The sequence below is a fragment of the Varroa jacobsoni genome, unplaced genomic scaffold, assembly GCF_002532875.2.
Source record: "Varroa jacobsoni isolate VJ856 unplaced genomic scaffold, vjacob_1.0 scaffold_1092, whole genome shotgun sequence".
Classification (NCBI taxonomy): domain Eukaryota; kingdom Metazoa; phylum Arthropoda; class Arachnida; order Mesostigmata; family Varroidae; genus Varroa; species Varroa jacobsoni.
The window spans coordinates 167814-181184 of NW_019213994.1; positions in this window are offsets into that span (position 1 = coordinate 167814).

Genomic DNA, 13371 nt, shown 5'->3' on the forward strand with positions numbered 1-13371 from the left:
GCTAATCGGTTAACGTATACGCGAGGCGATTTTGGGTCACGATATATAGTCCCAATGTTCTTTTGAAGAAGAGGGATTTGACGCGATTGAATTGCTTGAGGTTCCCCATTGTAAGCTTTTTCCAAATAATACGTACCCCATACGTTACGATCGGAGCTATCTTGCGACTAAACGAATTGAGCGCACCTGTGGGAGGTAAGAGATGAGGCGATCTGATTACTTATGCGGCCAACATTGCCTTTTTGTACCTTTGCAGTGAAATTTATGTCATTCGTGGAGAAGAGCAATATCAAGTAAAAAATCGATTAACGTAAATAACTTAGCGAGATACAAGGTATCAGTGACCTGAGCCCTGCCTTCCCTTCTAATCTTTATAGCCTTTGTTTTGGTTAGCCTTACGGTCAGTCCCAAATCTGTGATTGCTGCGTGGGGCGGACTAGAGTTTGCTGTATTTAAAAGCTTTTTCGAGCCGTACATCAGTAAGCCGTCTGCATATAAGATAATTTCGACTGACTTCCTTGGCCGTCTGACTGTTTGATGAAGGAGACCCCTAAACAAAGCAGAGAACAAAAATGCATTTAAATTGTTCTCCTCGGCCAGGCCAGTTGTCTGCGTGACAGCTCGGAGTTCGGTTACTTCGTCATCTATAACTATTTTCATATGAAGTATCGCATCGACTGAGGTTGAGCACATTCATGAAGACCTCCACCTCAGTTAGCGTGGGGATAATTGTCGTTGATGCAAAGTCAAAGGCCTTGAAGTCGACGAGCACCGCGTATAGCGTGTTGCACAGCGTGGCGAGACGATCATATAGGTTCTTATTAAAACTCCATATGCTTTAATCTATAAATCAAAATGTTCCAAGCTGTACACCTTAGATTGTCAGTAAATAATCCTTCAGACCATTTACAGGCCTAACCATAATAGAGATACCCCCTGTAAGCGCCTTAGAAGTTGATACACCATTCCGTTGATCGATTTCTTTTCTCCTCTAGTCTTTCATGTCCTTGAGTCTATACCCTGGGCTAAGCTATAGCTAGCCTCAACATGCTTAGCTGGTAATTGACAAAGGGCCAGACTAGTATATCCATGTCGCCTTGGTCGCGTCCCTGCTATCAAATTAAGGCGGATCAACTTACACAGTTACCTGCTTCGCATATAGAGAAGTCGTAGACGTGTATTTATTTTTAAAATCAAATAATACTATTCTATCCATTCGCGGAAGTTAACTGTCGAAGCTCGCTCGCACCTCCTCCTATGTGGACTCTGATCTGTTTAAAGCTGGCTTCATACCTTCTGTGGTTTGAAAAGGCCTCCGATGCGTTCCGTCCCTATGTAAATGTTACTTTCCCTGTCGGCCTTGCAAGGCCTAAATCCATAGCCGATCAGAGCGACGGCTAGCCGAAGCTTCAACGCATCTCATTAAACTGCGAGATTATGAAGTGTACACCTTTGAGACATCCACCACCACTTGCGTGGCGTGCAAAGCGAGACAGAAGCCTCGAAGGGCCAGCATAATAAGTAAATCATAAACTAAATATAACCGTGACCAGAGAATACGGTTAAACACCCGTCGACAGGGGGTTGAGTCAATTGTTGCTAATTGTATATTTGAAATATATTTTACAAAGTATTGCAAAGTGGAAGCTATGTTAAAGTGACTCATGAGTAGACGATGATACGCAATTAAGAATTCAATGCAACTGCGCTCGACTAACATACCGAGAGCACAATACGATAATATGAGGTTGTGGTGCTGCGTGCTTCATTATCATTTATCTTCACTATTAAAAAACTATTCAATGTACATTGTACCCTCTAATTTACATATTTTGTGAGCACTTGTACCCGTTCGCCGTATAAAGCTACGATTAGATTGACATGAGTGTTTTTGTGTAGCTCCTTCGTACTGCATCAAAGTGAAGAGCAAGGGAGTATTAGGGTGGTCGAGACGATCACAGGTCAATATTTCATTATCTGAACGAGTGACAGTTCGAGGGTAATAGTAATACCTTATTGAAAAATATCACACAACAAATTTAAGCGTCAACATTGATCCGTAAGTAAGAAAACGAGCGAATATAGCACTGCGTAATAGAGAGAAGTGATACCCAGATTTCGTGAGACTTTCTGTCAATCGAATAAGTACTTCATAGAAGTGCAATGTCTTACGTCCTGATGTGAGTTAAATTTTTTTCTTAAATTAAAATGGCTCAAATTTTACCACATTTTTTTTTTACAGGACATCTGACTTGAGAAAATGATATTCATCTTTGCTAGAAAGATTATATAAATAGAAGAAAGCTATATAATAGTCGCGTAAAGGTCACTTCTAGATGGTGAACTGAAATTTGTTATGGCCGTAACATGGTTAAGCTGCTCATCTTTTGTAGGTGTGCATTGTGAGGGTTCGGTAATAAGCTTTTCTTTTACCTTTTGACTCAGTAGAAACGTTTCGACGTCGCTGAAATCTTTAAGATGCGTGAAGGTTTAGGCAACTGATACAAGACGTTTAACGTGCGCTCATTACACGTCTATGGACGAAGCAGACAACAAGTCGATGACCACCCCACATTCTACTTATTGAACATTGTATAAGCTGTTCGCCATTAGCGCGAGTTACCGCTGCCAACTTCCCAGTGTGCACGTCGATTATACCAGATGATGAACATTTTTCTCAAAATCCTTTTTGATATTCAATTTTTGCCCCATGTCTGCTGATCGTGCGCCTCTCGCAGGGAATAATCTTGTGGGTACCCTGCTGAAAATGCAATAAATAAAAGAAACTACAAGGCATTACAGCTGAATTAATTTCTCTTTATATCTAATTGCTTTAATTGGGATAAGTTACCAAAGCAACTTCATAGTTCAATGAAAACTAGTTACAATAGCACGCCGTTCAACAATCATGCAGTGGTTTGACTCGTATCGACTATCACTTGCCCCTAGTTTTTGATGTTGTGTTGAATTATATATAGACGACCAAGAAAGCTCTATGCTATTTTCTATTCATGAATAGCCATATTCTTGTCTCGCGGAGTAACTTGCAGGTTTATCTACTAGCAAGCGTTCACACGTACTATAACCGCAGAGTAGGCCGTACGTTCAACGGCTGATGCCGTAATAACCGTCTGGCTAACCGCTCCACGTTGTGATGTCTTTTGAAAAGTTCAGTGTATTGTAGCTGGCGGTAGGCGAAACTTCACAGGAAATACTAGCATAAAATGTTAAAATGAAGCAGGACCAATCGGCGGCTTTATAAATGCCCTTGACTAATGCTCAAATTTATCAAACACATCAATACAGTTATTGCGGGACTAGCTGGCTATCGCAGATGAGTAGTTGCAGCAACGGTGTCAAGATGGACCTATTCTAGCATGTGCAGTTTTAAGGGTAAATTCAAAACCATCTCTCTCGTCTAAGACACTGAAAACCTCGACCGGTTTTTAATGATTGCGAAACCTTCCGAGCTTTCTACACTTCGTGTTCAATCTATAGGCCTAAATCCGCAAGGGTGGGTACGTTCACTAGAACTTCTGAACCACTCGGCTATAGACCATCTTCGACCACCCTCAGGAGAAGCTAAATTAGTGAAGCAACGAACTTGTACATGCTATGTACACCAAATACGTGGGTTAGGCTAAAGTGTAGTCAGAAAATTAGGAGGCCTGTACATCATTAGCGTTCAGTGCCCGGGCCGACTGTGGCCCACTTTAGAACGAGGACGAATGCGGTGCTGCGATTTTGGCGATCGTAAACCTCACCAGTTGTAAATTAAATATTCTGCTGGGAACAATATTTTAGAATATTACACTTGCTGATATACGTAACATACGCCGGTAGCTTTGCGTGTTTATTAACGAGATTCAAATGCCGAACAATCCCTAGCACCACTTTATATGATTCCTTTTTGGGTCTATTAGATGCGGAGTGGAATAGGAAAATCTGTAATATAAACACTCCAAGAAATAGCTAAACAAACAGTAAACGCAGGCAAAGATAGTGTTTCTTATGCAAAATTGTTGAAGTCGATTTATACTGATTTCTAGTTAGATCCATTTTTAAATCTCTTAATGGTGTCCACGACCTATCTTGTTCCACAACTGCTTAAAGGTCGTAAAGATACAGCGAACATGGGCAAGTTTTCGGTACAAAAAGCCCAGGTCCATTTTAAATATACGATGTTTACGCAAGAATGCCAGAGACGTGATTTTCCTAAAATGTACGTTAGATCTATCGGTGGTTCTATCACAAAAAAAAATAAATAAATAAATAACAACTAATATTTATTTTTCATATTAATTATTATTTCTTATTAAAAGTCGATTGTTTGAAGCAGAAACGTACTGAAGCTCTTCTGCACAGAAATCCTGTCCATATGAACAGTAGCATATGTTTCCTTGTGGTGCAACTCACAGATACATCCTTGAGTTTCCTCTCTGTTCTCCTTTTTAGCTAGCTAGCTAGCAGATTTGTTGCGAAAGATCTGCTGCTGTGCGCTCAGCGTCAGAAAGGATTCAACAGACAATCATTATTTTTCTCTGCGGTTATCTCAATAACTCGCGCTAATTTGTTTTCCTTGAGGTGCTAGATGAAGCTGATTCACAACCATGGGCGCCTCCTTGGTAGCAAAGCTTCATTTTAAATTGTACAAACGCCGACAATCAATTATCATTGTTTGTGAGGGAAACTGCTTAGATAAAGGCGCCATATTACATTGACTAAAGACAATAGAGTCTGACAATGATCGCCTAGCTGCTCGGTCTTAAGCCTGATGTTAACAAAGGAAGTGCAGCTTTTCAAATTGTCGTTTGGACGTACAATTTTCAATTCATTGATGAAGATAGATAGAATGAAAAGGGTAGCTAAAGTCTGGATATGACTCCTCAAAGTAGTTCCACTTAATAACTGCGTCTTGAAAAAAAAACTTGAAACATTTATCAGCCGTGGCGTTCTAATTTTTAATAATGCGACTTTCCAAGGTCTTCAACGGAACTTACAGTGAATACTATTGCCAGTAACCGTTGAGTAGCACAGCTACGGGTGTGCCAAACAGCACGTCGAGTCGCCTCTATAATATCATAGTATAGTGCATTCGAAAGTTAGCGATACTCAAAGTACAACGGAGCCGATCGGGTGGCCGCCGCTTTGTCTCGTTGGCAGCTGATAATAGCATCAGCTGCGAAAGCGTTGGTAGAAGTAGCATGGCGTATGCTAGAATTAAAAATGTTCTTTTCTCCTGCTGTTTCCTTTCTTCCACTCAACCGGCCGTCGTATCCGCAGCAAGTGCTGTCTTCGCCACGGTAGCTCACAAGATGGATGTCAAGACTTACTTGACACGACCTCCTGGTCATCCCTGCGTTCGACTGCGGAGGTGGTGCCAACATCTCGCCACAGTATTACTCGGCTGGTCACCAGCAGCAGTCCGACCTGTCTTGTCCGTGTTACTCTGGCTGGTCCTGAATATTATATTGCATGTGTTTCTGAAGTGTGCTGAGCGTTCGAAGTGGGCCAGCTGAGCACTGAGAAGTAGCCTCTGAGCAGGCAGGCGAATCGCAAGAGTTTCCTAGCCGCTGGGAAACAAGACCGAACATGGCAGGAAAAGTGGAAAGATTCTTGCTGGCCAAGATGGATGGCGGTTTAACTCGTTCTATTTCTACCTTTTCTTCTCTTTTCCCTCTCTAGCTCGTTGCTGCTTCGACTTGTTCATTCTATCGTTGTTCTCGGTTTTCTCAGTCTTTGCGTCCATCCGTCGTCCTGACGCACTGAACCAAACTTGATACGGGCATTGGGCAAGAATCGTTGTGTGGGCAGCTAGCAAATGGCATGAAGCAGCAGACTATAGAGGGAAAGGTGGACGATGAGGGAGCCACCAATGGAGCGTAAGCACAAAAATGCACACATCGCACCAAGTAAGCCAACACAGTCAAATCGATTTGAATAGGATCGCTATGGTGAAGTAAAAGTTTCGCGCGATTACTTCTCCTAGTGATTCTGCCATACGCAGTTGCCAATGTGCTCTCAATCATAGCGATGATTGCCATTACTTCTCTAAAAAAAAGACCAAATGATAAGTTACAATTAGATACGCGAACATTCCGTTTTTTCCGTGTGTATAAAACGTTCCATGAAAAACGGGGGAGAACGAATTGTGATTTAAACTGGAAAATAGAAGCGACACGCTTCTCTATACCGAAATTTTCAATTTCTGCACTGCACAGTGCTATATTGTGCCTGGATTCCATATCCGTGTATTACCACAGTAAGCTGCGTTTAGAGTTTGACAGATTTGCTAGTCCTTGATAATACTCCAAAGCTAAATGATAAAATGCCTTTCATCAACATCTACAACCTCCTACACATAAATTAAACTTATCTTAGACGGAACTGAAGGTCGTAGCGGTACATTTAACAAGGCGCCGTGTTGAAATCACGCAGTTAGCTGCGTGCTTCAATACGATCTAGCTACGAACGTAATGGTGAGGCAGCCTTCGGAACAAGGTATCGGAGTGCACAATCGAATTTGCTTCGTGCAGTAGTATTTTGGGGATTATGCTTACAGCTAGACTTGTACGGCTTCAGGAACTTGTCGTGCAAGAGCTGAATGTACATTTTCTAGTAAAAAAACAAAAATACTACGGTAGAGTTAGTGGCCCAGACATTTCCAGAATCGGTGCTGACTTTCATAATTTCCAATACAGCTGAGAAAAATAGCATCTAATTAAAACGGTCTCTGTGTATAGTGCTGACGTGATGTGATGGGTATATTTGTATATTTTTGGCAATATTGTTATATTTTACTTTAATATTTAACGCGCTCTATGATTATTTTTCTTACTGAAGACTTTCAGCCGATTGCGGGAGTGAGTTTTTTTGCAATTTATTATAATAACTGTTAGTATTTCGACCAAATTACGAATCAGACCCTTACAATACAAATCGAAATAATGATTCACGCGTAACACGTTTGACTTGATATATCATTCAGCCATAAGTAGGCTCTCGTTGAAACTGGATTCGATTAAACGCCATCGTACGTTGGTGCCTAGATATTATATATATATATATAAGATGACAACGTCTGGCAACAATGGGAATACTGATCACTGAAAAGTTTAGCGTCTCCTAGTTTCTATTTTTGCTATTGGACATTATCTACGATGGCACCTTCTCTGTTTTAGGCCAATCAAGCCGAGAACGATCGCTAATTCAAATCGCGTTTTCGCCATGCATGGCGAGGCGCCCAAATGCCCTCGCATGACGCAGGTTACTGTGGACATTTTTTTTTACTGGAGAACCACTTTTACGGTCATATAATCTGTTTATTTTAAAATCTGATCAACTTAACAATTTTTACGTATTTCGAAAATGTCAGATGTAGTTCCCCGCTGAGATGTGCTTTTCATACAAAAGCGTATAATGTGAAGCTTTTTTTCTACCGTTAACCACCTTATAAGTACAAACTACGAAATCACAAGAGATAGCGAAGTTTGTTTACTAGAGACAGACGAAGCTGTTTCTATTCAATTTCTCATTGTAGTGTAGTTACGGGATGAGTTACATGCCTAGTATACAAGACCTGACAAACAGCTGTCATATTTCTGTGCTGCCGCCTTTTGTCCCGGTGTAACAGCGAATAGAAGGTAGAAGTAACCCGTACCGAAGCTTTTACGGATTGCTAACAGGTATATATATATTTTTTTTAACTCCCACTGCTTCGGCCATTAGCACACGATCAATACTGGCCCAGTGCTCCGTATACTAGAGCTATCCGAAAAGCGTTCCAGTTCCTCGAAAATAGCTTACATTGGGTAGACAGATATCTGTTGTTTGATGGTGGCCTTGAAGTTCGCAGCTTAAGCAGCTTCCATACGACTCTTTCTCTTTTAGGTTTACTAAGATACACAAGGACATAAACAAAGGGGTACATGAAGGGGTACACACCAGCTAAAACAGTGCTATTGATTAAATCTCTTCTTTCTGCAGCAGGGAACCGTCGAATAACGCACTGATATGTCCACTAGGCATATGTCCTTAAATAATTAAAAAAAAAGGACATTCTGCTTAAAAATGCATTATAGTTAATTTTTAGAACGCTCAATCTATACACTTAATGTACAGATAAAAAGCTCTGGTTGAAATCAACGGAGCATGCTGGAAACTCTCGAGCATATTTGGTCGGGCTGTAAATGCTAACTAAATTACCCAATTCGAAGAAGAAAGGTCGTGCTTGGCGTCAATATCTAATATAAACAAATCTGCCAAACTGGGTATGTGGGCTTTTTTAGTCAAAATGATTTATTTGATCGCATGCCCGGAGCGTTTGTTTTTCTGTTTAAAAAAAAGCTAACATCTACCTAATTGTCTAATGCTTCAATTATCAATTTTAAACCGCAGCTTGCAACGACGGATCCATTGAGCGGACCTACTTTTGGGATCAGTCTCTATTAGATGAAATAAACTCGGACCTGGTTAAAGCTGTCTGGTAATTGACTCAGCGACAACGGAACTGCGGTCTGGTAAGGCAGTAAGCAGCAACAGGCCGTTCATTCTGATCGCGTATACTGGCTCGACTTTATCCTCATTTTAGTGTGGGGCTGACTGAACGCTCTTGGTCCAATCGTAGCGACTAAGAATGTCCAAAGAGCTGTTTCTGTTGCTCGTCCTGTTACTGCGTACTGCTGCCATTGCTACGACGACTGTGAGATGGTCGTCAGCCATTAGCTCCTGGCTCTCTCCATTTTACTCGCTCTGGCTTTCTTCCTATGCGTGGGCATTGCTGAGTCAGAGAATCGAAGTGGTCGGCGGGCTCATCTGTAAAGATCGTCCGACCGAACTGAGTGAGATGAACGGCAAAAGATCCGATGAAGATCAAGAGTGGGTGGTTGTGTAAGGATGAGAACAGGATGTGCGCCCCGCGGGACACGGGGTAAGTCAGGGGTTGAAAGCGTACGAGCAAAAAAGGCCGACTCAGAGTTGTCTGTCTTGCCCATCACTTCCAAGCAAGTAGCTCTAAGAGACATCCGAGAAACCCCCTGTTCGTCTGTCGAAAGGGACACGACCAGAGTGTGTTTCGCGAGCGTTACGAAAAAGCGAAGGAAGGCGGGTGATGAAAGGAGGCCGATGTCTTCGAAGCACGCGAAGACGTTCTGTGAAGCACAGTGCGACGCGTTCATCCCTTATAGAATGCCACACCAATGCTGGACATTGCGCGCGATAGTGTGTTCCAGAACCTCCAACCGCTGCGGCCTCGTTTCATCCACAGAGACCCCTGACCATCAAACCACTCGACTTGCACGATCTGCTTTTACTCTCACTTCTTTTCCTTTGGTGCCTCTTTCCGCTTTTGAGTAGCAGAGGACAGAGAACGCGCGACGACATGCAATGCGGCAGCGACATGAAATACGTTCTTTGCAGTGGCAATGAGCCGTGTCTGTCTATCTTTGCTTGCTGGAGACACAACCGGAGTCCTTTACACCACCTCCGCTCGCTACTTTCACCCAAAAAAGAAAGCTCTGTATCCTCTAGCCACCTTTCTCCTCATACTCTTTCTTTCAAGCATTAGGGTTCCTCTCGCTCGTTTACGCTCGCGCTCTTTCTTTCGTAAGGACAAAATGGGTGTCGTACCATCGACCCTTCTGCAAGGCACTTCATGCGGTTGGTCCATCATTTGAAATAAGGGGAATCGCCGGGAGGGTCGACCAAGGTAATTACAGCAGCCGAGGCAGCGGCCTGCCTGCTCAATATTCGGTGCTACTGCCGCTCTTTCAGTCTCAGTGGACGACTTCCTTCTTGGAGCAGTCGCTATGGCCATTTCATTTAGCATCGATATCTGCACCCCTGCAATCCCCCCTTCATCCTTTCTGTTCTTCTTCGGATCTCAGAGTCCCCTACGCTACTCTCCTTACACATGATGAGAAGATACAGGCGGACAACAGACCAGATGAAGAAGAACAATAATAAACTGCCAGCGTCATTGTTTTGGGGACGGTGACGAAGATGGGTAGTATCGTATACATCACCTTCTAGCTATTTCCGCTGTCCAACCCCTCTGCTGCCCACGTTGTTGTTATTCTGCCGAATTCCGATCACTGTTCAAAGAGAGGAAGAATGATAGAAATGGACGAATAGATCAACTTCGTAAGGCTGACACTAGAAGCACTTCTGAACCAGGGTAAACTGAGGCCATGGCCCCGTTTGTTCAAATTAAACCAGGGGAAGAATTCTTGGCTGGCCATGTGGATAGTACCGCTGTACTGCTTCCGTGACTGCTGCGGCTTGCACGACGGAGAGTAGTTACTTGTTTGTTGTGACGGCGAATCGAGCGGCGTTTCCACTGTGTGTCGTCTCGCTTGGCCGGATCAGGAGTGCCAGCAGTAGATTGTCATACAAATGCTATGTAACACATACTAGCTCATTTTTCTTTGTCTTTTTTCTCCCGGTCCATGGCGCGATATCTTTGATTTCGAGATTGTTCTCTCCGTGCACACCAGAGCGGTCTCTACAGCCTTCAGCCCCATTGCCATTTTTGGCAGCAGCAGCCAACCAAGTCGCGCCAACATTTTACGGACGACAACGACGACGGCGAAACGGCACGAACGCAGAGGGAGAAAAAGAAAGTGTGAGGGTAACGGTATTATAGCAAGTGTCTGCTGTGACATTATTTTCGCATTTGGTGTTTTTCCTTTGTCTTCGACCGGGAAAACAAAAAAGAGCAGATCAACGGGTACGAGATTAATGAAATGTGAAATTAATCGCTCATATGAATGAATAAGCGATAGCACGAAACGATATTTATACAATATCAATGTAAAGAATGGCTTAGGTCGAAGGATATTGAGAGAAGCTGAGACGCGTTTCCTAGATATCTTCGTGTGCCTATAGACATTTTGGACAAGGATCTAGATCATCCTGTGTGAAACTGAAGTCCTGGTACAATACGCCACAGAGAAAAAAATGTAATCAGATCTCAGGCCCCCGACATTCATCAGATATAGTATAGTTGACTGAAGATCACAAACAAGGTAGTATGCATTCTTATAGTGTGAGCAGTTCTAAATTATGAATTAGCTACTAGGAAAGCGGAATTGATTTTAGCTAAGTTCAGTATAAATTAAATTAAACTGCATGAGCAAGCACAAAATCTCTTGGCTTATTTTTTAAAGATCAGTGAAAATTGTGACATGATTGTAGCGATGTACAATCGTCAAAATGTATTCAGTTGAAGAATGTCCTTGCGCTCTTTTTTCTTACTTAACAGAAAACATTTTTTTTATTTCCGAAACAATGAGTTATGACGTTTATATTACTCACGGCCTTCCTCCATCTGCCGACGAATTTATTTCTTCCTTCTTGCCAAAAATTTCGAAGTTTGATACTGAATAACTTTCCCAGCGAGCTTTTGAGGTTTCATTTACTGTCAAATGTACAACATCAAGTCTAATTTGCGAGTAAACAAAAAAATAAAAATTAATCGACACAAAATACGGCGAATATAGGGAATGCAATAAAAGCTCCGATTTGAAGTCCAGCGACGATTTTTTGCGATGTTTTCCGTGCGTGGTAATGGAGTAGGGTTATCTGACTTCATTGATCGGCTCCTTTCCGTTGAGTAACCTCGTCCTCGGGTTTCGTAAACAACTTACAGTAAATCAGGCCTGTGCAGTCCGACCAAAACAAGGCATAATATTTTTTGGAAAAATATCTAGTTGTACCCTGGGTCTTGGCTTACTTTTTTAGAGCTACTTACTCGGATCTCTGATTCACGTTGGCAGCCAGACACAGCTTCTTATCACCGATGACAATTCAGTGCTAAAACCGGTCATTGTGATATTGAGATGCGGCGTTAAGCCGTAATTCCTCGTTCAGTTCAAGAGAGCTCAGAAGATAGCTAAGCTCCAAGTTTCTACGTAGACCCCAAATACTTGAGGTCGGTCGTCTTCTGTTAAAAGTGTCACTTGCTAAACATCTGTTGAGCAGTCCTTTTAGAGACAGCGTCTTTGTCATATTTTTTTGCCATTTGCCTTATATACAGTTGTTTCGGCAACATGTTAGCGCCCATAAAATGCGTAGTACAGAAGGTGTCGAAGATTCACTTTTTTTCTGCCTGGGACGTCCGTTGTACAGAAGTTTTTCGGGTCGAAATTACACTTACAACACGAAGCCGTTACAGCATGCTGGGAGAACGATATATCAGATTCACACAACAATTGAGGAAGTGTGGGAAAAGTTTCCGAGAAGCGCAGGTAGCTTCTTCCCAGCCTAATATATCAGGACCAGATTGCCATTATAGATGCAAGAGCTCGCGTCTTGGATAAAAGGAAAGCTGGAATAAATTATTTACATTGAACTTTTATCATTTATGTACCTACATTTACAGATAGTCGAGTATTACAGCGCATATAAAATCTCTTATATTATGGTGCCGATTAAAAACGTAATTTACCCATAGTAAAGGCATGAAATAGAAAACCACGAAAAACAGGCCACTTGTGCGAACTTTCAAGCTTCAATGAACTAGCTAAAAACCAGCAAGTGTGTAAATGGGTGGTCCATAATGAGCGTGGGAAACTCCCTTTCTCCATCTCTTTCTCGGGTTCCATCAAATACCTTTTAGCATCTCTATAAGACATCTTCAGTCCATGGCCTGACCATTCGCCCCGTGACGTTTCCGAGTACCTACCTCACTTCACCTCACCGTTGATTTATGACGACGAGACTAAATTCTTCGTGCTTTCCAGCTGGTCTACGTCCTTTAACTCGATGCTACTACGCAGCAAGCTTTCGAGTCTTTGAAACTTGAAATAACGAGCGGTTAGCTTCGATGGGATAGATATGCTCAGGGTTTCTCTAGTGTCTATGAGTGTGCCTTTCTTCCTGTTACATGTTCTGTGTTATTTTCTTTATCTGTTGCTAGTCCACGCGGTGTGCGCGCTGATGGGCTAAGCATGGCAAGCATGCATATCACTAGCAAGTCCCTAATTAGTCGAGGCAACGAAGACCGCTGCGGTGCTAGTAAACACAAATGCTATCGGTTAAGCCATGCTCTCGGCGTCATGAGAGGGCACCGTTGGCCAGTTGGGGCCTGACAAACAGCCACCATCGCTAGAACGCTACTGATCCGTTGAGAGTACCATCGAATACGGCCTCTTACAAGATTACAGGCCCGCTTCCAAAGGTGGCGTTATCGCTGTCACAAGTAGTCATAACTGCAGTAGTAAAAAGGGTAAGTGGGCGGGATTTGTGATGGAATGGCAAGGCCAAGTATCAAAGTTTGAAGATGTGTAAGGTGCTGGTAGGTGAGAGCACTTAAAATTTTTTACCTCGACTAAGAGCTGGAGTTATATTACGAGAACGTTCACGAACCTTTAT